The sequence below is a fragment of the Pseudopipra pipra genome, chromosome 16 (assembly GCF_036250125.1).
Source record: "Pseudopipra pipra isolate bDixPip1 chromosome 16, bDixPip1.hap1, whole genome shotgun sequence".
NCBI lineage: Eukaryota > Metazoa > Chordata > Aves > Passeriformes > Pipridae > Pseudopipra > Pseudopipra pipra.
The window spans coordinates 3,919,342-3,945,153 of NC_087564.1; the positions used below are offsets into that span (position 1 = coordinate 3,919,342).

General features: G+C 37.3%; 1 protein-coding gene across 28 annotated transcripts in view; it reads left to right on the forward strand.

Moving 5' to 3' along the window:
• The window catches only part of RBFOX1 (RNA binding fox-1 homolog 1), a 1,150,020-nt gene that overhangs the window by 599,326 nt on the left and 524,882 nt on the right, over nt 1–25,812 (forward strand). Inside the window, exon 1 of one of the 28 annotated variants that reach the window (XM_064672766.1) lies at nt 6,967–6,970. The exons of the other annotated variants lie outside the window; for them this stretch is intronic. The gene's annotated coding sequence lies outside the window, so the exon portion shown is untranslated. Of the gene's footprint in view, nt 1–6,966; nt 6,971–25,812 lie in introns of those variants that run through there. 28 annotated transcript variants of the gene reach the window in all.

Genomic DNA, 25,812 nt, shown 5'->3' on the forward strand with positions numbered 1-25,812 from the left:
TAGCCCTGCACGGGCACATCCCCAAGAGTGACACCACGTGCCCCAGAGGAGCATCCAAACACTCCTGGAACTCTGTCACACAGTGGTGCTGTGACCACTTCTACTCAGAAATACGTTATAATTGACTTTTCCTGTAAACATTTTGGATAGATATTTAAGTTCCTGTAAATAAACATTTCATCTCAGCAGTAGGTTTTTCGTAACTGATTTGCAGAAACAAAATAAGTGTGGGGAACAGAGGCCATTTGTTTCTGTCTGGCTTTTAAACATCTGCTATGGCCACAGGGAGAGATGAGACACTGAACTGGAGGGGTCAGTGATCTGAGCCAGCACTTCAAAGCACATGCTCTGTTCAGACAACTGACTTGCTGAATTTAAAACTCTTCTGTGTTTAGTATTTCATTTCAGTTCACTGGATTAGAATCCTATTTCTCACACAAGTTTCCAAATCGTATTTTAACCTTGAAGTAGATTAGAAAGCTTGCTTTTTTTTTGTTAGGTTTTTTTTTGTTTGGTTTGGTTTGGTTTTGGTTTTTCTTTCCTTTTTTTTTTATTCCTGGATTTGCTATCTTCTGTTATAAGTGACATGATGAATATATGAAACTGTGTAGGGAAATCACCCTTTGAGAAATCAGTTTTGTCTGCCCTCTGATGTGACATGTAAAATTTATTTGAATCCCAAAACCTCACAGTATTAATCTCAAACAGAATTATGAGTTTTAAAATGCTTACTCGGGCAGGTAAGCTTAGAGAGGAAGAAAAAGAAACAGGTGATATTCCTTTCCTTTTTTTAACATTTCATCTGTATTAATTTTATTTTTTTTATTATTTTTTCCTTCCTCTTCTGCTTTCCTTTGCTTCCATTTTTTAATACTGTTATGCAGATAAAGATTTATAACACGTAAGCTTAATAGCATTAAACACTTGTTTAATTGGTAGAGATCTGGGAGAAGGCCCAGACTAATTAACACCAATTCCTGCTCTACTGCCAGTTTTTAATGGATCTTAGGGCCAGATCTTTTTGGAACTGCAGTTATACTGAAGGCCTGTTGAAAAGAGAAAATCAAATCATATAAAGCCACCTTGACAAACCACCTGTCACCAGTATAATCCTTGCTTTTTATGAGTAACAAGACATATATGCAGTATAAACAGTGAGTTTCCCTTTTAAAACATTATTCATAACTACATAAACTCTTCTGGAATTCTCTCCAAGTATATCCATACACCTTTAATTTCACAACTTCTCTTCCTTATGACTGGAATATTTAGTGAATAACGACCAATTTTACTACAGGAAGCCCCCAGAGTGGTATTTATTAAAGTTCATAACTAATTGGTTATAAAAATAGGGAAACTAGAAAAATGGGGTAGAACTCTCTATAAATACTTAGTAAAATATCTAAAAGGCACGATGTTAGGAAGGGATAATTACAGTACAGACAGGATGAGATTTAAGTTCAGCTGTATTAAGCAGGTGGTGTTCTCTAGCTATTCAGGTTCCTGTCTTCCCAGTCTCCCAGAGAAGGGTCCTGTCCCAGGCAGCAGCAGAGGATGCCCAGCCTGGCTGGCAGAACTCACTTGCAGACACTTAAAGCCAGGTCAGATGAATCCAGCCTGGGAGAAAAATGACTCAGCATCATTTGGGTGATCCTTTGCAAGAACAAGAACGTGAAGGAAGTTTTGTGCCCTCAGAATTTTCTGCCTTTTGAGCTTTTTCATTGCTTGGCTTCCCTTTCATGGACTGAGCTGACATGAGTGGGATTCTCACCTTCTTCAGAGTGTCTGCTCCACCTTTTGTTGGGTTAGGGCCAGAGTGCCCTGATGTTAAAGGATGCTGCCCTGTGATTTAATACACTGCTTCTCGACATTTCTCTCCATTCTTTGCTCTCCAGCTCAGGGACTGTCTTAGCTTAGCTGTGATTTTTGTATTGCTCTTGTCACTGCAGCGTTTTGCTGCCCAGAAATCCAACTTCAACTTCCTATTGTCTGCTTTTCAATGTTAAAACAAGAAGCTCTGATTGAAGCCCTCTGTTTGCCCTTTGCAGTACAATGCTGTCAGGAGTGTCAGGGGAATGGGAGCTTAAGTGGCCTGTCACTGTATGCTAATGCAAATCCTTTGTTGTTAAGCTTGGTATAAGGAAATAAGAAATGGGAATTACTTGATATGATTCTACTAAAATCCTTTGGATGTCTTGTAGCTCCCACTAGTGTTTGAAGTTTTAGTCTGCTGGCGCATACAGTGTTTCCTTTCCAATAAATGATGTTAAATCCTTATATTTTTATATAAGGATTTCCTTGTTTCTTAAATTAAAGCAGCAAATACAGTTCAGTATTAGGAGAGGGTACGTAGAGAGATGGTGGAATTCCTGTCACTTCAACTCTTTAAGAAAAAATTCCATAAAAATCATTCAGAATGGTTGCTGTGTGTTTGACCCTGTGCTTCAGAGATATTGCATTGTCCAGAAAACTTCCAGGCAGAACTGAGAGTTAGTTATTTTGTATTCAAAACGAATGCTTTATTATTCCTGTTTGTGGAAATTTAATCTGTGGTTTCCTAGGGAAAAAACCTCATAATTTTTTAGCCAGAATGCTGCAAGGTATAAATGCATTTAGAATGATGTCTTAATCTTAAATTTTAGAGTGTGAATTACCTGGAAGTGATTGGAGTAGAAGTCATTTTGGTTGTTGGCCAGGTTTTAATTTTTTTACTGCCCAAGTGTTTTTCACATGTTTATTTACCTGAAGATGAGAGAGCACCAGCCAATTAGCATATGTTTGTAGGAAACACAGTGGATATTCCAGTTGGTAAAATATCATTTAAAATGTGTTATTTGTCATCAAGGTGCACGATATGTGACTGGCCTTTTAATGGCTTTCAGAAATGTGCTTCACATAATTTGAAGGAAGCTTTCTTATCAGTATGTCTTGCAATTAATTTAATCTTGTTTCTGTTATTTCCACAGTATTTTTCAATTCAGTGAACCTCATTACATTTGCAAGTGCATTAAATTAGAGTCTGGATAGAAGAAGAGAGATGATTATCAGTTAATTTAATTATGTTTCTGCGTTTGCCCATTTCATGATATGTCTGCCATTGTTGGTGCAGCCTTTGCTGCAGTAACTCTGTGCAGGAATTAGTTCTGGTTCCATGTAAAGTTTGTGTTATCTGATAACTCCTGACAACTGACGGAGCCACATGTTCACTAATTTATGAGTCTAATCAAAAGTCATTTATTTTAAGTCTAAAGGCTACAGTATGGAATACTTTTACAGTATTCACTACATCACTTTTTGACTTTGCATGTGTGGTGGTGTTTTTACAGAGCTTTACCTCAGGAATTGAGGAACACAACTTTTTATTCCTGCCGTGACTGCAGGGGTGGGAAGGGTGGCATCACACAGGTCTCTTTTATCCAGCTGGGAATGACCTTGTTTTTAAGGATCGAAAAACAACCCCCCAAATTCACCACTATGCAGTACTTCCTGTAAAATAGTCCTTACTTTTACTAATAAAATTATGTGGTCGTTCAGGGTGAGGCTACACTCTGAATTCCAGTGCTCAGTGTCTGTCAGTGTTACTGCTTTTGGCAGTAACTAACTTTTTTTTTTTTACTTTTTTTTTTTTTTTTTTTTTTTTTTTTGCAACTCTGCATAATTTTTTTTTCCTAAAGGTTTGTGCCATATGTTTGAAATTTCGAGATTCGTGGCATTTGCCCTGGCATCTGGAAATCCTAAGGATATAGCCACTGAGACTCTCCAAAGCAATGCTGCATTACATACTGCAGCATATATCAACTGCATAGCTCATTAAAGGCACAGCTGGTAAGGCAACACTTTGGGCTTTTAGATATTTCTAGATATCCAATATTAATGTGAGAGAAAAAGAAATTCAGCTGTGAAGCACAATATGTTTGAATTTTTAAGATGACTGTTTCTAGGAGTTTTAGTGATTTAAGATCTGGAAGTAAATGGAAAAGATCTTTAAAAATTATAGCAGAAATAACACATCACTAAGAAAGAAAAAAAAATTAAATCCACATTTTACTAAACTTAAAGCTGTTCTTCTGTCCTTATACTTTGGAAGGCAAAACAATTAGGTTTACATTTGTATTTGCTATTTGTACAGGTTGAATCATTCTGTGGCTGCAAGGTACATAATGCACATAAATTGTGTACATTAATTTGTTTTTTTTTCTGAAAGTACTTGCCACTAGGAAAAGTCTCTCCTGTCATGAGGAGGATCAATATACTTTGAAAGACTTCTGGTCCTGCTCTTAGTCTTGCCATATGAAGAGCTGATGGACTGTTTTGCAGTGGAGTAGATACATTAAGCTTTTCAGGATAAAGATATTTTAATATTTCTGATGCACTTAAAGGGAGCAAAAAAAAAAACAAAGGCAAATTTAGTATGTTTTTGAAAGTGAGATCAGTGTGTGGGTGCAGAGTGGGAGAATCAGACTGAACAAAGTCCCAAAAGATGGGATTTGTGGAGTTATTGCAGAAAACAGTCTGTTAACTGTTGGTAGGGGAGCTGGTACCCAGTGGATTATTGCTTACTATGGCTTAGTAGTGTTGTAGAGCTTGTCAGTTGTAGTTGAGTGGTCAGATCAGCAAGATTTATATTATAAATACGTATTATCTAGATCTACATTATATGCAGATACATATACTGCTTCTTCTCTTTGTTTTGGATTTTTTAAATAACTGTTTAGTGGCTTCTGACTTGCATGAATTTGATGAATCCCATATTTTATGTCACACACTCACTTCTGTTTACACCTCTCTATTTTTTTTTCACTTTTACTTATTTTCAGGGTTTTTTTGGCAAGGATGACTGATAGGCAGGCACTGCTATTTGTACAGGGCAGTGCAGGGATATGCCAATATTGGTTTGACCCAATGGGTTTTGTGGAAATTAAAAATGTAACAATTTTTACATAGCTTCCTTTTCTGTGAGGAGGAGTTAAAGTCAGGAGACAAACACTTTCTATTTATCTTACAGGTATCCGTTTGGGATTTGAGGTCTAACCAGGGGTTTATTTTGAGTGGCAACTCACGATTTTGTAAAAACTGACAGTTCTTCTTATTTATTTTGTTATTTTTTAATTATTTCTCTAAATAATAAATATTATTTTTCTGAATAAGTACAGGCTTTCTGTTCAGCTCCATTGGAAAGAAGTGTTTTGAATATCTGCTGTTATCCAGTGGTCTCTGGCAGAATCCTGTGAAAACTCCCATGGGCTAAAAAGTGATGTTATGCTCCTTTATATTGGCAAAATCATCACTTAGGGACTGCAGGGCAGGGATAAATCCAGCCATTTGTCCAAACACAGAAATAAAGGAAGGATTCATTAGCTAGTTTTGACTGCAATAAATAGTGTCTGATTACAAGAGTCCTCAACTAATGCTAAGGGCAGAAAAACAGATCTGCTCTGACTGTGGATAGCAATAGGGAGAATTAAATAGACTTAATTAATAGATCAGTGAAATTTTTGGTTGGATATTTGATATATGGAAAAAAACCCTGTTCTTAAATGAGGATAAATCTACTTGGTTGATCTGCATCCTACAATTACAACAGTTTTGCATTCTCTGCTTAACTTTTCTAGAAAATGTTTTGTTTGTGGTTTTTATTGCTTTGCTTTGTTTTAAACCAGTGGTTTTAAACCTGTGTGGTTTTTTGTAGGTTTTTATTGCTTTGCTTTGTTTTAAGCCAGTGGTATCTTGGTAATTCACTATGACTTATTTAATGATGCTTGTTGTAATGTGAATGATTTCTGCTCTCCTTGTTCTTGTCAGTTCACTTGTGCTATTTTGCCCCCAGCTGATATTTTTGGAGGGAGTGGAATGGTAAGATTACATCCCTAAGTATTCTGTGTCAGAAAAGTCCTGTGTTTTTCCTTCTGACAGGAAGAACGCTTTCAAATCCTTCCTTGGTCTGAGCTGCTGTGCTTGACATCTCATTATTTGACTCAGCTGTTTCGGTTTCACCTTCACCCAGCTAATTAAGTAACTCATTGAGTTTATTATTCAGGATTTGATTCCCCTATCTGAGTCGGTGAGAGATGGAATTTAAAAAAAAACAATCCCCTTGATGGGATTAGGGGCAGGATTGCTGCTCTCCATGGTGGACCCAGCCAGCAGGAGCTAATGGAGTTGGCAACAAATGAATCACACTCTGGTGTTTGGCTGCTGGTGAAAGGCTTGGGATTAGGGCTGATCATCCCTTAACTAACCAGATAGTGACCTGTTCATTGTTTCAGGACGTCTGTGGTGTTGAAGGAGGTTTTTTGGCTTTATTCACAGTTTTGTTTCCCTCCTCAGCCGTTGTCCTGCAGGGGATGGGATCGTTCTGTGTCAGGGCTAGATATGGGCTTGAGCTGGTTGTGGGACTTGGCTTTGCTCATCATTTTGGCTCCCTTAAAAACATGTATTACTTTCCAAGGCTTTTGGCAATTTGTAAATAATTTATTTCTTTCCCTTGGATTATAAATATAAACAGGAGTGCTCTGCAAATGAGCAAAATCCAGCGTTCAGCTATAGGTTATCCAATTACATTCCTGTTCTTCTGACTTTGTGACTAATCTTCTGCATTAAAAGTGTTATTACAGTTAAATTAATTTCCTTTTTGCTTTAGAATATTTTTCTTTAGTATTTACATTAAGCCTCCTGAGTTAAACATGACTGTAAGTAACATTATCATCCACTTTAAACCTACATATTTTTATCATACTGCTTAACGTAAATTTTTAAAAATATTTTTCTAAATGCAAATTAACACAAAAAAATTAATGTCACCACAGAAATCCAGCCTAAGAATATGATATTTATTTTTGAAACAGAAAACTGAAGTGTATGAATCAGGTACAATAAGAATTTGAGACTCATTCTTTAGAATCCCAGAAAAGTTTTCCAGTGAAGTCACTGTTTTTTGTCCTGGTGGAAGTGTCTCCTTCTCCTCCTCTCAGGGTGTTGTCCTTTCACCTTTGATCAGAAACACGTTTCTGGCTCTGAGAAGCCTTTCTTGGCAATAGTCCAGTGAAAAAAGCACTTTCTGTGAGTGTTTTGAAAGTGAAACTGGGTATCATCCACCAAAAAGCCATTGGAAAAATGCTACTCAAGCCTTACACAGAACATTGGATATTTATCTCTAGAATAGTTCTTACAATAAATGAAATACTTTGAGTGGGTCACAGTGCGAAAACAATTACTAGAAAATCTTCTCTCTGGTTTTAAATGATCAGTATTTTTTCTACAGAAAAGTAAAACTGGTGCAGCTCTGCTATGATTAAAAAGTGAGAACTCCATTCTGAAAGGTTTCCTGGCAAAACAAAAAGCAAACTGCAGCAGATTCTGCTTTTCTCCGATTAACGTTGCTTTTGCATTTCATTTTGAAAATTGGGATAGTTCCTAAAGCAAAAATTTAGACCTTTTAGAATGCACATACACTCTAAAGTTGGGGTAAAGAAAGGGAACTCCAGTCACTTGTCTTTGTTAAGCATATAGCTGATATTTTTTATTTTGGAATAAGAGTACATTTTGTCTGTTTAACTTAATCTGCTTTTGCTCTGAGCAGTCACACACTTTGGGATCTTCATATGCCAAGGGAAAGGCTGACTTTTGGTAGGAAGTGATGGCTTTGGGATAGTCTACATCATCTCTGCCTTGCTGTGGCAGTCCTGAGTTCTCTGCCAGGAAAAATGTCATTGGAATGGGATGTGTTCAGATTAGTATTCTGGCAGGTACCTTTTTATACTCATCTTCTTGCTAATGAGAAGATATGTAAATATTTTATTGGGCTACTAAAGGACTGAGAACATTGTCTTTAATGAGACGTGAAGTAGAAAAAATTGAAAGTAGACTCAGACTTTCAATAATTTGGAACAGTGAAAAATGTTAACTGTCTTATCATACTAAAAAGGGCTCATAATATTCAGATTTGTATCAGCAAACTAAATTTGTATTCAGTTATTTTCTTGTTTTAAGCTTGGTATGAATCCCTGTTTTTTACTTGCTTTCCTAGAGAAAGGCTCTATCTTATGGCCTATCAATATTTCTTACTCCTTTATTCTGATGAGAAAAAGAAGATAATACATATATAACCTTAACTAAGTTTGGGGGCTAATTCAGTGCACAAAATCTTAGCTATGTTTGTAGATAAATACTTAATCAGATTTTTTACATATGATTGTCTTAGAGGTTATGTCTAGTTTGTATTTGCATATTTTCGTTATATAATAACCTGCTGAATCACACTGTACTTTTATGAGGAGATTTTATTAACCATTGGAATCAAAAAATAATTCATGAATTGTCACTTTTTCTTTCACTTCACTGTTTAAATAAGACAATGTATTAATTATGCTGTGTAGGGAAACAAATTGGTTTTAGCAGGGAAATTTGAGCAATGTCTTGCAAATTTTGTCATATGTACTTAATGAATATATATGTGAGTTTTATTCACCTTCAATGGTGCAATGTCTTTTTTTATAACTTGAAATATTTTTCACTTAGAGTTAAATATGAATGGAATTATTTCAATTATATTCTCTAAAAATTCTCCCATTAGATTTCAAAACCTGTGTGTCCCCCAGGTGGTGAGAGCAGTTCTTGTCCTTTCTGCATGATGTGCTCTCTGGGGCCCCTTTGCTAAGGACAACTTCTTTTTTCCCCCACACAATTGTAATTGTAGCCAGAAAATACGTCTGAGAGAAATCTGCTGATCTAAATCTTCAAGTCTGCAGGTAGCAAGATGCACTTGTGTCATATTATATCATTTATGGCTAAACAGAGGGGGAGGTCAGCGAGGTACAATAAGCACAACTTACTGCACCTTTGGGGATGTGGTGAGTCACAGGAATTATAAACAGAAGAGTAGGTAAACATCCAGCTTTTGATGGTGTTTCCTCTGTATCTTCATTGCTCTACAAATCCAACATTATTATTTTTTAGAGTGTGTGACGCATCAATTTCTGGTTCAATTCGCTGTTCTTGTCTTGGCATTCTCTGCTCACATTTAAATATTAATGATTTCAAGCACAAGTTATGAAACAGTTATGTCTTTTGGGTTTAAGTGTCATTATTTTTAGGAAACTACTTCTTATGTGAGTAAGCAAAAGCAGCTGTTGGTTCTGCTGCAAAAAGGCATAACTGAAAAAAAACCAAGGAAATATTTTTGAAGACAGAGATGGGTTGCTGGAGTCATACCTTTGATATGGCTTGCTGTGGCCATATATCCCCAAATTCAAACCCTTTGGTGAGTGTTCTGTATGTACTGAATTTTTAGCTTTTACTGTGCATTTTTAATACACCATACTGAGGTTTGTTGAAACTGTGCATACTAAAATTTTCTGATGTGTTTCTTCTTGAAATAAAAGACCTCAGAGGTATTACTCATATAATATTTCAAATTACAACTAATTTAGCTCTCTACTGTTGGGCTATTTTCCATATGTAAGGGTAATTTCAGTCACAAAGCTGCTCTAAGTTATTTTCTCCCTGAATTTTTTGTCCTCTAGAAGATTTACAACATGTGCCTCTGGCTTGAAGCTCAGTTGCAGCGAGGCACTGTGTGCTGAATTATGTTAGGTGTGGATTATATACACCTTTTACTGACTGGGGAGCCTTTTTGCCTGGGCATTTTAACAAAGGAGGAAATTATTGCCTCCAGTTGTGATGAACAGCCCCCAGAGAAGCTGTTTAAGGGAGAGGATTGTCCCGTTGAGGCAGAGCAGAGCAGCCAGTCATGCCAAGACTGATGGAGATGAGTTTTTTGCTGACATTCATATCTGCAGAGTTCAGAAGCAACCCTGGATTTCTGAGAGATCTCAAAAATAGCTGGAGAGCTTCCAGGTGCACTGAGTTCCTTACCTTGTTCTGCTGTACTTGTTCTGTAGCACTAGGAAGGTGCTCTTTGGGGTTCTGTGCTGCTGTAGAGCTGTAGCTTGAAGTTACACTCACAGATCCCTGGGTGTCCTTGTCATCTTGGTTCAGCTTCTTTCTCCCACAGCCTGTCTCATTGGAAGTTTTCCTTCCCAGAGTTCTGCTGAAAGCTTTGCAGTATTTCTGGAAAGAAAAAATCTAGAATTCCAGGAGAGGGTTGATCCAATCTGTTTCCTGGCTGAGTTGACTGAAGCAGCTGTGTTACCAAACCACTGCACATCTGGATGCACCTTGCTTAGCTCAGGACTTCCAGCAGGTGTGAAGCCACACAGCTGTTCAGATATTTGAACATGTGATGTGCATTGCAGGTTCTCAACACGCTTCCTGAACATTTGGGATGTGCCATACTTGTCTGTGAGTGGGTGGATCCTGTCTGACCTGCATTTGGATGGCGAGCTGCAGCCCCGATCCAGCTGGGAGTTGCACACCTGGGAATGTGTGCTGCAGGAATGTGTGCTGCAGGAATGTGTGCTGTGGAAAGGTGGTCTTGTTTCATTCTCCCCCATAAACTGCACATCTGGTTGTCTCCTCTGTTGTCAGCTTTGCCTCCCATCAAGTTAACAGGAAAGGTTAAAAAAAGAACTCCTAGGCTGAGCAAGGACTGTGGAGAAGCTTCACCTAATCCAAGAAAGGGTCTTTTTTTTTTTTTTTTCCCCCATTATTATTAGTCTGGTGAGTCCATTTTTACTCCCTTTATTTGTCTTTTTAGTTGTTCAGGATGATGTTTAAATTGTAAGCCTTTAGAGCATGGACTTGGAATGACTCTTGTTCTGTGTTTATGGTGGTTAGTGCACCCATGACAGCAGGTAAAGATGGAAGTAACAGCATTGCTGGAATTCCTCTCTTATTAAAAGTGTGTTATGGTACATCTTTTGAAGAACAAGGAAACATTTCAGCTGTATTTTAGGTTATCACTCTCAAGCCAGGAGGCCTGTTTTCCCATCTCTCCTGGCCTATCTTAAGCTTTTAGGCATCCCAGCTCATACAATTTCTCCACAGGCCTTTCTGTTGTCGTCTTCTCCCAGCTGACAATTTCCCTATCCAAATATTAGCCAGACTATCTTGCTTCTCTTTCCTTTTACTCCATTGTATTAAAACATAGCTTTGAAATTCCTCTATTATTCTCCAATATTCCCTGCATATGCATTTGTTTTCCTGCCTGGTGCCCACATCAGGGTCCATCTGCACCCTGGGACAACTGTTCTCACAGCTGAACGTGCCCAGTTCTCCTCTGTCAGCTCATGGTGTTTGTGGGGTTATTCCTAAGAGCTTGCAACATCCCTAATTGCCAAGTACCAATTTTCTCAATCAGCCAAAATCCCTTTTTTCTGAACAGCTTTCATTCAAGTTTACTTGACCTCTCTAAGCTTGAACCTGTGTGATAGTGCTGGATGTGGAGTTGGAAATATTTTTTCTAGTTTCAAGTAAACAAATCATTTCTCTTTTGAAGTGTGTAGTTGCAAAAATATAACAGCATTTAACTAAGGCTTCATCACAGCCTCATGATGACTAAAATTTCAGTGGAGGATGTCAACATATGGCATATTCTAAAGTAGATAAAGAAAATACTCCTTTTAACTGTTGTAGAATGTCGTTTTCCCAATTTCTTTTTCCTTGAAACTTTTATATTTAGGTCATATTCATGGCTTTTTATTCAGTGTATTTTCTGTGGCCATTAATAAGCCTGAAGCTGACTTGTGAGTAAAATAAAAGAACCTACAAAAATTGGGCTCAAACAGTAAGTTATGACTATACAAAGTAAATCATTTTTCATTACCGTAGTGTGCAGTGCCTACAAGCATGGATTGCAAACTTTTTTAGGCATCTAAATCAGAAATGAGAGTAAAGGGAAGATAAATTTGCTTAGGCTTTTTTTTCTTTGCTAAAGATTTAGAGAGCCCAGTGAGACAGCATTAGCAAAGACATCGTGTGACTGCTCTAGCAAAGGAAGATGACTTACTGCTCGTAGTCACTGTGATTATTATTTCTGGAATGAGGAGTTGTTGTTTCATCTTGTAGAAAACCCTAATAGCCTTTTTTGGCAGAACCACGGGGGTTAGAGCAAGAAATATTGCTTTGTAGAGCACGTAGTTGAGAGCGTGGGTAAAGTGGTTGAAATGTCAGCTTGGGGAGGTGGGCATGAAAAACCTCATCAAAAAAATCCTGCAGCAGCTTCAGAGGTGAGCAAGGTTGCTTTGTGTCTCTCTGAGCTTTTAAACTGCTGCCTTTTTTAAAAATTATTATTTGGGTGTTTCAAAAGCTCAAATGCAGTTTTTGAGGCTTTTTTTTTCAGCTGTCGGAAACCCCGACTTGGATTTTGAGGGTCTTTTCTGCAAATTCAGTCGTATGGCATGTCCTTTATGAACCTGGAGCAATAAGAAGTTAGACTGGAAAGGTGTTTCTGGATGTTGGGCTACAGAAACTTTCACTGCTTGTCCTCGTTCTGTCCTGGGGACTGTCTCAGTCTGTGCTTTTGGCTCACAGTCACATCCCCTGCGTGCTCCATATTCAGGATATTGGAATTTCTGCCTCTGTTGAAATACAGGTAGCTATTCTCACCCCTGCTGCTCTGATTGCCTCCTTCTACCCTGTATTGTTATTCAAATAGATGGTTTACATATTATATGTATTAAAGTAAATTTTTATATAATTACAGAATTGTGCATGAATTACCCATCATAATTTTCTGGTCAAATTCAGACTCTGCAAAATGTGTCGTGATGGTTACAAGTCTCACATATTAAGAAATGAACCTGCTGATCAGAAACTCCCTCTCCTCTTTTTTGTGGAGTTCCCTTGCACTTGAAAATTCTGGTTGCTGATGAAGTAGTTGCCACGAGTGATAGCTGAGAATACTGATATTTTTGCTTATGAGGATACCAGATGGGATTTATGTAAAGTACAGTTAACTGAAGCCTTCAAAAGACACATTTGAGGAGCTAATTTTGCAAGTGCTTTTTTATTGTTGTTGCATTCCTTCAGCATTGCAGGAGGTCTGAGGGCAAGGGGAGATCACTGTGCTTCATCTGCTGGCTGATTATAGTCCTCCAGAGTCTTTGATAATTTTGATATCTTGGTTTTTTTTGAACCTTTATTCATTAAGTGCTTTTTAAGTGTTTGCAGCCTGATCTGGCCAGCACAGGCAGTATTTTGTGGAGTAGCCCTGCTGCAGAACCTCAGTGTTCATCCAGTGCTGGGCAGCAAACCTTGTACTGGATCTGCTTTCCTCAAACTTATTTAGAACATCAGCTTCACATCTGGCTTTACTGCATCATTGCAACATGTCAAGAAATGGATTTTTCCAGCCTGATGAGCGAAAAAAATGTTAGTTGTTGGAGAATATCTGGTGTAATTTACTAAATATCATCGTTTGGTTATCATCATGTAATTTTATAGAATGGATTTCTCTGGCTGCATGGTTAATGTCATTAAGCTCAGCAAGAGCAGTTACAGTGTAAATGGTGGTGATGGCTTTCAGTATTTTTATTGTAAAATTAGCCACAGTTTTAGATGTTATTTTGAACATGTTGTAAGGAATGATGAAGTCACGTTTAATCAGTTCAAGCAGCGAAAAATTCCCAAGCAGCGAAAAGGGATAATTTATGGTTGGTGGGAGTTTAAAGCTACAGGAGTAAGGAAACAAAACTGCTCTTAGATTAATTTACTTGAAAATTCTTTGTTATCAGTTAGTTTTGAGACAGTTTTTACAAGTTGTGATTGCAGTTCCACAGCATTCCAAGAATTCCAAAGGGAAACAAGTACCTTTCTCAGGATGCCTTCTGTTAACATTACTCATCCTAACAACTTGATCTTTTGCTTTAATTATGATGCTGTTTTTACTTTGGGATTTATAACACTTCTCTTATGAGAGAGTTTGTGTGACTCAAGTGTTTTTAATTACAACCTTTAAATAAAAAACTGTCATGTTTAAACACAAAATGGAAAATAAGACTTTATAAAAGTGACTAAAACACGTCTCTTTTCCTAATTTTGTGCTAAATCATCCTTAACTCTTCTAAAAAATCAGAATTTCCAACAAATTACCTTATAAATGCTTATAATATTTTCAATTTTGATGAAAATATACTTCATTCTATCCACTTAAAGGCTATTTAGGATCCTTTCAGTCCTCAGTGAGTGTTGAAAAGCAGTTAATTATGCTTGTGTTTAAGTGTACACGTTTTCAAGTGCATCAGCCCTATTTTAGTGGAAGATGTTATTGTAATTCTTTTGTTTCTGTTCAGCTAGGACAAAACATAACAGTAATTTTCTTTCTGTTTTAGAAGAACATAGATAATGATTTTCTTCCAGAGGATATATCAGTCCTGTTTTCCCTTGGTAAACACATGGCTACAGCCAAGGAGGCCTGGGAGGCTTCGTGCTGCTCTCGCTGAAGTTATTAAATCATCAGCCTATGTTCTGCAATGCTGAGTTGAAATCTATTTTAAAACATATTGTTCTTTACATTTGGTGAGAGAATTTTAGCGTTTGGTCTAAACCTAAACCTGCAACCTGTTCCTCAGGTGTTGGGTCAGCACCTTTAAGCACATCAGTGCTGAAGTTCAAACAGCTCAGCACTGCTGTGGGATCTCTCATTCCTTGTTTGAATGGAGTGATGATCCCATTTGGATTAGGACTCTGGTGATCACTTTTACTGAACATTACACCTGTGCAATTTGCCTTCAAAGCAATGAAAAATGCAGCTGTTGGAAGAGTTTCTTTGTCATTTGATGCACTTGTATAAATCAAATCAGAAGCTGGTTAGTTGGTAGGAATCCAACTTAAAAAAACTCCTTCTCTGGTTTAAGTTGGGTGTGGTTTTTTCACTTTTTTAGAGAGTGTGGTTTCTCAGATAGAAAAATGTCAGCCTATTTACATTAAACCAGGGATTCTTTTCACTCCTTTTTATTATTATTGTTGTCTTTATTGTTATTATTATTATTGATGATGTCATTGTTGCTACCCCTACTAAGATCCTTTCATTGATAAAGAGTAAGGAAACACCTTGTGGGCACATGGTTTGCCAAGCTGACATACTACATATCGTACTATTAGTTGAGGCCCAAATTTTTTAATATATTGCCCTACCCCCCCTTCACCTCAGTAAGGAATATTGGATTTTACAACTCAGTGAGTAACTGGTTGTTATCATTCATGTGCTCTATTGCAGTTATTGTTAATGGTTATATGAACAGCAAAATAGGGAGCATATATCACCTGCCATCCTGTGTGCTGTACACCCATCTTGGGCTAAATTATAGTAGAATTGATAGCACAAGCCACTAAAAACTAAGGTTCCATAAAGAAATTGTGGTTTTGTTTGGTTTGTTTTTTTTTCCTAAGGTTTAGGATTTGTGTTCAGTCTTTACAGCAAAGTTTCAGTATATTAGGATCATAAATTCTGAATTGGTCTTGCCAAAAAGTAATTCAAAAAATTTACCAGATCAAATAAAAATGTATTAACCTGGTTTATAGAGAAAGAGGGGAAATATATTTTTCTGCTATAATGTGATTGTAACAACTTTCTAGTTGAAGGGAAATGTGTGCAGTTATACTTACCATGGGCTGAAAATAATTCATCAGAGCAATGTTCTGAATTCAGGAGCAGTGCCATTTGTGCTCCATCAAAAACTGGGTTGGATGTAATGAATTCTTGAGCTTTGGAATTGATCTGCTGTCTCTATTTTACTTTGTTTTAAATTGTGCAGCTTAGATACTATTCAGTATTCATGCTCGAGTAACTTGATTGAGCTGGAAAAAAAAACTTAATAAAAAGCACAGAATTGTGTATTTAGTGTAGAAGGGATGTATAAAAAATGTAATGTGAAGATAGCAGGGGTGGGTGATTGTTCCTCAGAATCCTTTGGCCATGCTGAGTTGGCATTCCTTACTATGCAGGTCTTTATTTTCTGCAGATTTTTAATTTTTTTTCAGCAATAATGCCATCAGATTTGGTAAGATAATCTTTTAAATGGAAGTTTGAAATAAGTACATCAGTCTCTTTTTCCTGGATCAACACATCACCTACTTTATTAATTGAACTGGAACATTCAAATTTTATCAAGTGTCAAACAGTTGAAGGTTACGGTGAAGAGCTGAAGGAATCTCTTTAGGATTGAGAGAAACGTGTTGGCATGAATTCTAACATTTGAGAGAGATCTCCAATGCATTTTAAATGCTGGACTAGTTATTCACTTTTTCACCAGTGAAAAGAGCTGTTGACACCCAATCAACTTTTGATTAACAAATTAAAACCAAGCAAAAGGGTGTGTTTTACCATAGAATGTGTAATTAAACTGTGGGATTGCAATGGGATGTTTCAGATGCCAAAAGTACTGAGGAGTTTCTGAAACAGGATGGATGAGTTAATAAGATGGAACCTCATGGTTATTAAATGGTTATAAACAGCTCCTCAAGTATGCTGCTTGAGGCTTCATTCCTACTGGATTTTCTGGTGTGAGTAGGTGACTTAGCCTCTCTAGTGAGTATGAAATTGCAGATTATGAGACAAATAAAGATAAAAACATTTAAGAAAAATGCATTTAGGTGGCCACATTGTTCCTTTCATTTCTCTACTAGTTTAAGAAAAGGAGGAAGAAACTGATTTTCTTCATATTTGGATTGATCCAAATCCATTTATTAACTTCTTGTTACACTGACCTTTTGCTTTAAGATTATTTGATACCACTCTCTCCCAAATGCCACGGCTCATTTCTGCATTCATCTTTCACAAATATATGGGGGGGCAAAAATTGCCCAAGAAATCAGTTCTAAAACAAATGCAGTAGCTATTATATTTCAGCTGCATACTGAAATATCTTCACATACTTTACAGTATTACACAGAGATCTTTATTATCTGCACTCCAATTAAAAATAATACAATGAATTGGTAGATAGTAAAAAGTACTTACTACAAGTAAGTAATCAATATTCCTTATTTAAAAAGAAGGTTAATTCCTCAGTGCACATTAATCCATACACAAGACCACAAAATCTATGGTCACAGTTGAAGTGAGGGTTTTAGGGGAGCGAAGGGGCCTTGTGGTTTTTTGATTTGTTTGGGGGGGAGGATTGTTTTGTTTTGTTTTTCCTACTGTGTGATGTGTCTCTTGACCAGTGCTGAGGCGGAGTCATCCTTCTGCAGAGAGATGCCAGGGACATTTGTTCTCACTGATCCTTTTCTTATCACTTCAGTGCTGATATTACCCAAAGCATCTGTTTAGGGGGAAAATAGCCAAGAAAAAAAGGTAGGAGGAACAATGCACCATCTGCATCCTGAGTTCAAAAGCACGTATATGTCGGTACTGAGACTCTGAAATGAAACATTTTGGATGCCATCACACCCACTGAGGAGAAGAGCACGTGCTGGGAATATTGAGTGCTGATCATTTTGGGGCAGTAACAAGTCTGTGCCATGGACATTTGTCTCTTTTTCCCTTATTTCAGGCCTCACTTCTGGGCTGGCTCAGCTTCTCTCTCTGGGAGGGGACTGAGTGTTGCCCTGTGGCCTTTCAGGGCTCTTATGTGATCACTGTCTTTTTAACTCTGTGGTTCCTGAAAACATTTGGAGAACAAATGGGTTCTGAGGCCTTCATGACAGCACAGCTTGGCAGAGATTTCCATGGAAAATGGTTTTATATACCCTACACTAAGTATGGAAGAAGGAATCACATGTCAGTCACTTTCTTCTTGGCAACAAGAATAAAAAAGATTGACTGTTGGTTGATAAGAAAACAACTCAAAGCTAAATTACACAAGATTGCCACCTGAGGCCAGTTAAATTCTTTATTTCTCTTGGATGTTAAAGCAATAGCTGTCATCAGCAGAGCTTCTTTTGAATTTGTTCATGACAAGAATAGTCTTTCACTCCTGCCTTTGTTACTGCATCCTTATCAGTGTGCTGGCACAGGGGTGTGCCAGGAAGTCCAAATAAGTCTCTGTATATGAAGCTCCAGGTAATTTGTGACCTGACCACTTGTGACATTTGTGAAGAGGTAGAAACTGAGAAATACTGAGTTTCTGGTGGCTGTGGGTTGACCCCAGTAGGCAGCAAAGCCCCAAGCACCACTCACTCCCCCTCAGTGGGAGAACTGTGAAGGCAGAAGTGAGAACCTTCGTGGGTTGTTTGTGAGGGAGGCCTTGAGTCCAATATGAAATCGTGCTACTTAGCCAGCTTATTATGAATTTAACTGTTTTGCTGCATAAAAATAGACATATTTTATGAGTACATATTAAAAACATAAAACTCAACCTTTTCTGACAATCAAAAGTTTAGTGTAATATCAAAGAAAAAATAGATTTTCACAGAGCCCCAATTTTCATGGGCACTCACTTTTTTAGTACTGCCATTAGCACACATCTTCTGTCATTAAGAAATTTCTTTCCTGTCACTCTGTAAGCTTGGAAATTTGCTATTTGAGTTAAAATTTATGTTTTCTTTTTGTCAGTAAATAGCCCCCAAATGACTGAACTCTGTTCAATTCTTCAACAGAAATCCTCTTCAATCTTGAAGTAACTTGTTTTTGTGAAGAGTGGACTGAAGTGCAATAATTCTATTACTGATTTGTACCCTGTGTCCTCACAGTCCCCACTCAGAAAACACGGGCTCCTTCCTGGCAGCCGCTTGAGTATCTTGACTTCACACAAGGAATCCTTCCCAACTCGTCATCCTCAGCTCTCTTTGGGGTCTTTTATCAGTGTAAGGGCTGGCTTTGCAATTAATGTTTGGTCTTTTCCTTTTCCTCAGCCACTAATTTATGAAAAATACAGGAACATCTTACAGCTTCTCTTTATTTCCCTTTCAAATATTGCTAAACTTACCTCAATATCTTTAGAATATGTTTATTATTTGGAGTATAAAGTAATTTTATATGCTTGTTTCATTTAGGAAACCTGGCTAAAAACCATTACATTTCTCTAGGAATCCAATAGTCCCCTTATGCTACTGTTAATATGAAAACATAAACTGTCGAGTTTGGTTGTTTTCTATAAAAGTTGCATCTGCACTTTGGGTATATATTGCCAGTTGTCATCTTACCCAGCCTACCTAGTGCTTGGCCTTGTTGAAACCACACCAGCAGCTTTATCAACAGCTCTTACTTTGGATGTGTCAGGAATATATATTGATCCTCTAGATTTCAGTGACTTCAAATATACTACTATTTATGTGGCTGTCAATCTACTTGACACCTAAGGCAATGTTATTAGAGAAATAACATTTGCAGTTTGAAAATCCAGTTGTAACAGTTTGAAGCTGTTAAAATTTACTGTTTGGAAAGTTCTTGTGCATTTTCAGCCTTGGAAAAAAAAGGCCCATATAGAAAAAGAGTTTCAGATTTGACCTGTAGATCAAAATGATGTTACATTTAGGAATCTTAAATGTTTTTTTGTGCTGTTCGAGCTGAAAACTTCCTCTAGTGTAGATTTGTATTGCCATCTCTGAAAATGAAATATTTATTCTTAAAAAAGTCTTAATCTGATCTAGGCTTCAACAGCACATACCTATAGATATAGACAAATACTTCTACATGGTAGATTCACATCTTAAATTAACATGTATCTTTTCTGGAAATGCCACTTATTTTTTTAGGTGGTTTTGTGCAGTTGTGATGATCTAAGGACAGGCAGAAGTTTTACACTCAGGTAATTCTGCATCACTGGGTTAATGAAACATTATGTTTGGAAAAAGCAGGGGAGTTGTGAGGCACACAAGGCTGGATTTCTGTGCTGTGGAGACGTGTCTTTGCATCTCTGAGTATTTAGTGAGTATTTAAGGAAAGGGTGAGTAGTTCATGAAGGTGAGAGAATGAAGAGGAAAAGCAGTGGGACAGTTTCATGCATTACAGTCCATAAAGCTTTAGCAGCAAGCAGTACCTGTTCTCTCGAACAAGTCTTGATTTATGAAAAAGTCAAAGATTTCCTTGGGGGGGGGGAAGTTTGATAGCCTTGAAAAGTGTAAATGAGCATAAGCAAATCACCAGAATCAGAAGAAAGAAGAGCTTGGGTTGTCCACTCACACAGCTGGAGGGTGGGTGGGTGTGTGGGAGGGCACACGAGTCCTCTCAAATCTATATTAAAAATACAGCAGTATTTTTACAAGCAGTAATTTTTTATTATAAAACTTGTCACTTCAGTTTCTCAGGGTCTTGTAAACCTTCCTCTTCCAGCCAGAAACAAGACAAGAAAGCTCCCTAAAATGTTGAGAAGCTTGATTTTAAATCCCTGATCAGACGGGTTTCCTTTTTGACTCCAGTCAAACAGCCCCGAGGCTGCCCTGAGGCAACACAAAACAATGCAGATGACCCAGTTTTCTCCTGGTTTTTCCTTGTAGGCACAAACCTCTTGGTCTAGAAATATTGCTAAGTAGAGATGAAGCTATTGCTTTGCAAATAAAACTCCTCTCTTACGTCTTTGACATTGCAAGCCATTAAAACCCTTGAATTGGTTTCTTAATTTGATGAGGCTTCTGCACGAGTCCTTCAGTTGTTGGGGACAAACTTAGTAAAGACTTGAATGTCACATTCTAGAGTTTCATTTTTCATTTATTTTCTTCTTCAGTAAGTATTACTGTGTGGTTAATTTGTTCTCTGGGATGGATGAAATAGAACTAATCTGAAATTCAAATGAATTCTTCTGGTGGCAGCCTGTTTGTTAGCAGCAATAATGAGATATAATGGCTAAAGGATAGCAAAAAAAGATTAAGTATTTCCCTCAATAATTCAGAGCTTTGATATATTTCAACACTCAATAAAAATATCCAGAAAAATCAATAAACTAGAATTTGACTGTGTGCTTTTTAATTTTATATATATATGTATATATTTTCTTGTTTTGTTTGACCTTGTGTGACCTTTTACATTCATTAGTCATTATAAGTAATTCAATTCAGTTCTACAAATTTTAAACCTGAAAAAAACCCACAAAACAAACCACCCACTTTTTATTTATTCTAAATCTACTGGCCTTTTATGAAACTGGAAATAGGTATTATGAAGGAGAGCCACGACTTGTGTTGGCACTTGTTGGGGTGCCAAGGACACCTGGAAAACGCCTGCCCAGCCTGGGCAGTGCAATAGGTTTGTGTTCCCCGGGAAGTTGAGCAGGATTTTACAAGGTTATTTGCTTCCACCTACTGACCATCCCTGATATTACAAACCCAACGGAGGGAACACTGGAATAACTGGAATTCCAGAGGCTCATCCTTCCTCCCTCTGATCCAGGAGCAGTGTGTGTGTGTGTGCACAGGAATTCTGTTTACCTTACCTTCACGCGGAAGAGAAAAGATGTTGGAAATTCAAATAACTTTTTAAAGTAACTTTCTTATTTCTTAGGGTTATTTTGGTTGATTGGTTTCTGGTATCTTGTTTTATGCTGATAGAGAAGCAGAGGAAATAAGTTTGGGATAGCAGGGAGAGAACAAGCTGTAAAATATGATAAAGTACACAGGCAGTGTGGGTATTAGTCATGTTAGCATGACTAATGGCTACTTGGGGATATTGATTTCACTGTTTCTGCTTGCAATTCAAGCAGTAAAATTCAATGTCAAATTATAGAAACTATGTAAAATAGTGTATGGAGGTTTCTACTCTGTCCTAAAGCCAAATGCCACGCAGGGTCATGCTGCTGCCAAGAATTGCTTTTGCTTTCTAGAGCTTTTATTTCCCTCTGTTCAGTAACATTTGTGTGATGCCACTGCTGAGTGAAGGGGTTGGATACGTTTCCGAGGGCCTGGTGTGTTAAAATTCAAAAGTGCCTGAAACACATGGAAGATCAAACAGAGCAAAACTGGAATGAGAAAAGGGAACATGCCCAGGAATAAAATGGGTGTCATGTCTGATGTGTTCTGTACTGGGCACTGACAGTAGATATTATTGTTATCTAAGCCATTAGTTGTTTCCAAACCAGCACGGAAAGAACTGTACCTATTGACCTCACTTTGCCATCTGGTGAGCACAGAACTCAATAAACCATAAACTTATTGATCATCAAGGTGACTAAATTTCAGGAGGAACATTAAAGGCTGCCTTTTAGAAATAGGTGCCAGCAAATACAGAGGTGAGCATTGTTTCAGCACTGAAATTAGTGCAATTCTAGTGGGAAATCTGTGTGGCAGTTCCCTTTATGGCACTTTGGTCAGCTCTTAAAGAAAGTTGTGTTTGTCCTGCATTGCTCCATAAAATTTTGCTTCATTTCCCTGTTGCTGCTACCCAACACAACAGAAGAAAAAGTGAGTTTTCTTTTATAATTATATGTTAAAAATGCAGCTCCTAATACGTTTGTAATAATGTGATTTAATTGACTATTATGCAGTGACACTAAAAAAACCACAAAAAAAAGCAGATTTGTGTTGATTTTTAACTGAAATGGATGAGAAGGTTTTCTACCTTAGTGGCAGGGTATTTCTATAATTTATTCTCTCCTGAAACTCCAATGAAGTACTCTATCATTATATAATTTGTCTAAAGTAATAATGCTTCAGGAGGAACAGATTTTGCTGGGGTTTTATTTCTTTTTTTTTTTGTAATGTAACGACAATAAAGAAAGTACCTGATGTATTGTTCAAATCTCTAGGATTTTACACTTTCTTTACAGCAATGGTGCTTCTCAGTCTCAAATAATTCACAGAGTTGGGAGTGAAGTGACATTGCTTTGTCATTTTGCACTTAGAGAAAGCAGCACAGATGTCTCCCAGAGAATATTCTCATTTCCTCCCTTCTTGCTCTGGGATTGACAGACGATTCTTTTTGATGATTTTTAACACTTAGGGTCTGTGTACATTTCTTTTTTAAAGAGGTATGTAGGTGTATACTCAAATATTGATATTTAAACATAGATCTGATTAAGTCAGCAGCTTCACTGGTTTAAAGAACTACAACACTAATTGCTTTAGAAAAATTCGTTTGTGTTGCTTGGGCAATTTAAGGTGAAGATGTGCATGTGCCTAACATGGAATATTCTTGTCACTCACAGATAAATTCTGTGAGAGTTCAGTTACAGTTCATAAAAAAGTAGCTGCCTGCTTTGACTTCATCACAGACACCAGATACACAGCAACTCCTGTAACTGTTTCTGCAGAAGTGATCAACTATTACTATTGTTTTTAAATATGAATTGGTTGCAAATTACACTTCATTATTCAGCTAAAAAAATTGTAAATTACTGATTTTAGAAGAGATTAATTGATCACCTCCCGTTATTTCTTCTTCACCGACTGCACAAATTTTTACTGTTCAAATTTTTAACTGCTCACAGATGACTTCACCCCTTTGAACTAAGGATTCTTGAATTCTCATTTAGGTAATGAGTCAGTAGCCTTAGTTATTCTTCATTTGAATAAGTGCTTTTGTGAGAATTTCACCCCTCGCAAAAGAAAAATCCCATCCAGGAAGTCAGGCTTTGTATGGTATTAGGTATTAAATGGATGTTATAGTCCAGGTTATTATCTGATAATGTACCCAAAGCAAGTTTGTCAAAAGTTAGTTAGGCAACACTTTAATATTTGGAATACCAGAAACAATAAAATAACAACAAATTAGTGTTTTTTTACTGTCCTTGTCCAGAAGTCTGAATCCAGGTGTCTACTCTTGAAGACATACAGCTATTTCTTTACCCACATCTGACTTGCCATAATTTCAGAGATAACTCTTCAACACCCAGTCAGAGTGAACCCATACAGATGTAGTTTTGATTGCTAATGATGCAGTGATTAATTTTTAAGATTCACCTCCCATATCTTTAGATAGAAACCCAAACGCTGTGGGATGAAATGATTGTCTAACGTTCAGGGATAAAACACAGAACAGAAATTGTGTCATTAGATTTTCAGCCTGGAACTTTTCCTTGTGGAAAAGATTATCAGTTGACTTCAGACTTGTTGTCCCTTTAATTCCTGATTGCAGGCTCAGCTGGGCTGGCCCCAAGTGTGCTCAGCTGGGCTGCAGGGCTTCATTTGTGCCTTTTCCCTGCAGCCACGTAAAATAAGCTGTCCTGGGAGCAGGATGGTTTCTGTTTTATCCAGGTAAACCTGCATTTTTAATTCATATTGAGTAACGAATGCTTATGAATTCGGGTTTCTTGGAAGTTGCTTTTGATGGGAATGGACAGTGGCAAAATAGCAAAGTAAACCATTTTGTAGACAGCAGAAGGGATCGGAGCACTGTTAGATCTTGAACAAGGTATATTCATCATACTGAGAGTTTGTAATAGCTGTGACTACAGTCTGAGAGAAGCTACTTTATTCTGCCTTCAGTTAATTTAGGTCAGTGTGTGAGATAGAGCCACTCTTGTCCTTGGTAATATGAAAAGATATGATTCATTTTTGATTAACCAATAAATATGTTAAAGAACATTCCATTATTTCCGAAAGGTGACTTGGGGCACAGCTAGCAGGTGAAGAGCACTGCTGCTAATGAAGTTGGAATTCATTCCCCCGAGGCAGAAAGCTTTTTAAAAAGCAGAAGGTTTTTTTTTTCTCATTCACTCCCCAAAAAGAACTGAGTGTAAATACCCAAACAGGCTCAGGAAGTCAGCTGTGGGCAGAGAGAGTGTCTCCTTCCCCACCACATGGGAGGAGAGACGTGGTGAGAGACTGTCTGGCTGCCAGGAAGTCACACTTGAGAGCAAGTGCAGTCTGGTTCCCCACGGAAAGTATTTGGAATATAAAGAGTGTTAGGAGTACTGATTCATATATAAAGCTGACTTGAATAACCAAGGTTTTGTTGCTGCTTAAGAAGTGGCACAACTTGATGTGCCTGATGAAACCATTTGCTGTAAATTGAAGTGTATTTCCAGGAAGCCTTGATTCATCTCTCTTGATTGAATTATCTATTTTTTTTTGATCTCGTGTGGCTTAGGTAAGAACTCTTTGGCATTGAAATAATACCAGTCCTTCATTTAAGATGAATAAGCGTGTTTCTGAAGAAACAGAAATTCTTTATTTTACATTTGTTTTAATTTTTTTAAAAGGAGCTGCTATTTGCTATCAGGCTTAAATTTGCAGCTTGGAATTTATGTGGCAATGTTCTAAAATCTGATTAGAGTAGTTCTAGCTTCAGTGAGAGCTTGGGAAAGTACTTACTTTTAACAAAAAATTGTCCCTCGTCTATATGTTATTTTTTCAACAGAAATCTCTAAAGTTGCTGTACATAAGCAAAGTTTGCTTCCAAGAATACCCTCACCAGAGAAGTAAAGTTGAAAAGAGAATTAGTAGGTCACTTGTCTGCAGTTTAATGACTTGAACTCTCTTTGGCTTACTCAGCTTCCAGGAGTAACCTGTTGTAAAAAGGGTGACTATGAAGCAATAAATGCCTTTCAGACTATATTTTTTGTGATAATGGTTTTCTCTGCATGTCTTCAGGTCTGCTGGCAAAACCCCAAAGGTTCAATAAGTCAAAATATTTTAGGGATTAAAGGACCATGTGTTGAGTGTCATTAGGTTTAGGATTATTTGTTTGACTCCTGAAGAAAACATGTCCAAAATATACACTTGTATACATGTCTATATATATGTACCCACAGGTATACACGTGTTTATCTCAAATAGAGGTTTTATTGTTCTTACATTTTGCAGCAAGATTCAGACACAACTATCTATCATGTCCAAGTTAGCACTCAACAACAGGCAGAAGGTTGAGCAGATTTTCTTCTTAAGCTCACCTTTATATTTTTTTAAGCTTCCATCACTAGTTTTTTAAAAAGAAGAAATGAGCAAGCAATATATTTTCCTCAAAATGCAAGTAAAAAAGAAAACATATACTATAAAATCACATTTTTGTCTTATGGGCTGCTGCACTCTATTGAAACAGGTTTGGTGTTTTTGTGTTTTTTTCAATCCTGTCTTTAAGTTTATGCATGTAGTAAAGTTTAA